The sequence below is a fragment of the Agrilus planipennis genome, unplaced genomic scaffold (genome assembly GCF_000699045.2).
Source record: "Agrilus planipennis isolate EAB-ADULT unplaced genomic scaffold, Apla_2.0 scaffold5, whole genome shotgun sequence".
NCBI lineage: Eukaryota > Metazoa > Arthropoda > Insecta > Coleoptera > Buprestidae > Agrilus > Agrilus planipennis.
Genome location: NW_020442468.1, coordinates 3,405,802 through 3,408,481, shown reverse-complemented (window position 1 = coordinate 3,408,481; position 2,680 = coordinate 3,405,802). Strand labels below are relative to the sequence as shown.

Genomic DNA, 2,680 nt, shown 5'->3' with positions numbered 1-2,680 from the left:
CTATTCCCCCTTGTACGCCGCCTATGGTAGCAAAATTAAATCAAAAAGCCACGTATAATCTAGCTTTATAAATATAAAATATTATGATATATTAATCTATCGAATATTAACCTAGGTATAATAAAATACTATAACGTTTAAGTGTATAAAATTTAAATCGATATAACTATATAATAATTGTGTAGCAAATTTGTACTGTCCTTTAAATTTAAGTAAATGTTAATGCATTTTTTTAAACTACAATAGAAAATTGAAAACGATTGTTCTATTAATATTGAAATTGTTATTTGCATCTTTTACTGTAATGTCGTCTTCTTACATACAAATTATGTGCAACTTTTTGTACCTTTATGTTATAAATAAATATCTTTTAATAGAATGTTTACAACAAACTTGGAAAACATAGTTTAAATTAACTTACATTACTGATGGCTTCTTGACTTATTGTAATCCTGTTTGATGTCCAGAAGCACTGTGGATATCTTTTAATAGAATGTTTACAACAAACTTGGAAAACATAGTTTAAATTAACTTACATTACTGATGGCTTCTTGACTTATTGTAATCCTGTTTGATGTCCAGAAGCACTGTGGATATGTTCCTCTCACAAAAATAGTTTTTGGAAAGCACTATTAAGTAATTAAAAACAAAAATTGTAATATTTTCAAAATGAATCTTCTGAATCAGAAAGTAACCATAGAGATACTAGAATATAGGTAACACAGAATAATGTAATCCTGAAAATCTTGTTTCTATTTTTTGATAAATTTCTGTCTTATGAAATGAACTGAAAGTACCTAAATGTATAAAGCAGTCATGGGTGAACACAAATTAAAATTAGTGAATCTTTAATAAAGAAATTAGAACCGATTAGAATTGTTACTGCACTGAGAATACTTTGCAGTACGGTGGGTTGCCTGTATGATGGACTAGCAAATCACCACAGATACGAGCACTTTACGCTATGGTGTGAAATCAAAGTAAACATATGCATTAATTTATAGTACTATTTGACCAACTATAATTAAACAAGAGCACGAGCAAGTAAAACGCAATAGAACGATTTTAATTGTGGTTTACTTTGTTCACTTTTCCTCACTAAAGAAACAATATTTACATGAATTTTTAAGTAATCAATACCAAAGCAGCTGTCGTATTTTGAACTGTCTGCACCAATAAAGTCGCGACAACATTCTGTAAACTATTTATAAAGTTACTGTAAAATGAAACATATATATTATTTCCTGTAATTATGAATTTCTTATACCTGTGGCACACTGTACTCTATAAAATTGTAATAATATATTTTTTAAATTTTGATTGAATTTATAATGCAGCAGTGACGTATGTCTGAGAGACTAATGCATCAGATTTATCTGAAAAACAAGCAATTGTTCTGTCTATGGTTCTAACCCTATAATACTTTGTCTATGGGTCTGTCAGGGAAAATTCGTGCATGTGTGTACGTTTTTCGTTTGTATGCGGTGCAATGTAATTTATAATTTATTAATAACACATTTTAATATTTAAACAACAATGTAAGTGCTGTGAGTTCATGTTAACTAAACATCTGAACAGCTAATCGTAATCCAGAAAATCAATTAGTAAGTTTCATGTAATTTTATCTGTAATTCTTATCTAATACTTGCTTATCATCTTTATCAAAGCCCAAGTATTTATTATTATTTATAATCTTATACATTATTTGGTGTGAATTGATTGATTGATTTGATTAACAGATAAATAACTTTTCTCTGATAATTATTCTGTAATCACAAATATCAGTGCTTATCTACAAGTACCTCCTTTTGTGTTGCCTCAATTTACTTAAATAAGTTTTCGGCATAAATATTTATAATATAAATATCCTTTTACAGTCGTTTCATAGCCATAATCTAGAGAATGGAAATGTATAATATTAAAGTGAAAGGCATTAACATTACTCTGTTACAATGTTGAAACAATTACTAAACAATATTGCCCAATTTAGTTTTTAAAATTATATCACTTAATTATAAATAATATGACTTAGGGGCGGAGTTTAATAATGAATGCATCAGTATCATGTAACAATGATATCTCCTAATTCATTAATTATTTAGTTAATTGGGTATGACTTTATGATGTCAATAATTACCATAAAATTGGAGCACATCTGCAAAACACGACTATGTTAAATCTCTATCTTTATGGTCTAATTAACCCTAATAACTCGAGTTTTACACACCTAAATTTGTATAGAATTAACCGATAAATGTATTACTATTTACATTTTGCGTCGCCTTTAATTTGTACAGTTGTGAACGAAAAAAATAGGAGACATTAAATATTTAATAGGTATATTCCCTATATCTATTTGGGTCAAATTGGTCGTTCAATCAAAAAACGTTTAACTGAACATCAAAATTTCTGATAGGTACAAATAACTTTACATTGCTGCACATTCAAAATAAAAGTACAAGACTGGATCTGTTAAATATTCTTGCAATTAAGTACGAGTACAATTAACAAAAATGCAACTCTATTGAACGACCAAACACACTTTGGGATTTCCCCTTATTAAAAGCAGTCTCTTGATAATTACGTAATAGTAATTTTTTTTCTAAAATGAAAGTGAAACAATATTGAGTGTTTTTTATTAATCAATTTTTATTAACTAATTATCAAAAAATACAATTAT

At 27.5% G+C, this 2,680-nt stretch overlaps 2 protein-coding genes across 2 annotated transcripts in view; both read left to right on the top strand.

Moving 5' to 3' along the window:
* The window catches only part of LOC108736224 (low density lipoprotein receptor adapter protein 1-B), a 12,287-nt gene extending 11,895 nt beyond the window's left edge, over window positions 1-392 (top strand). The window contains exon 6 of the transcript XR_003232521.1: window positions 27-392. The gene's annotated coding sequence lies outside the window, so the exon portion shown is untranslated. The remainder of the gene's footprint in view (window positions 1-26) is intronic.
* Window positions 393-1,442: 1,050 nt separating this feature from the next.
* Window positions 1,443-2,680, top strand: part of LOC112906678 (beta-1,4-N-acetylgalactosaminyltransferase bre-4) — a 12,109-nt gene continuing 10,871 nt past the window's right edge. Inside the window, exon 1 of the mRNA XM_025981289.1 lies at window positions 1,443-1,604. The gene's annotated coding sequence lies outside the window, so the exon portion shown is untranslated. The remainder of the gene's footprint in view (window positions 1,605-2,680) is intronic.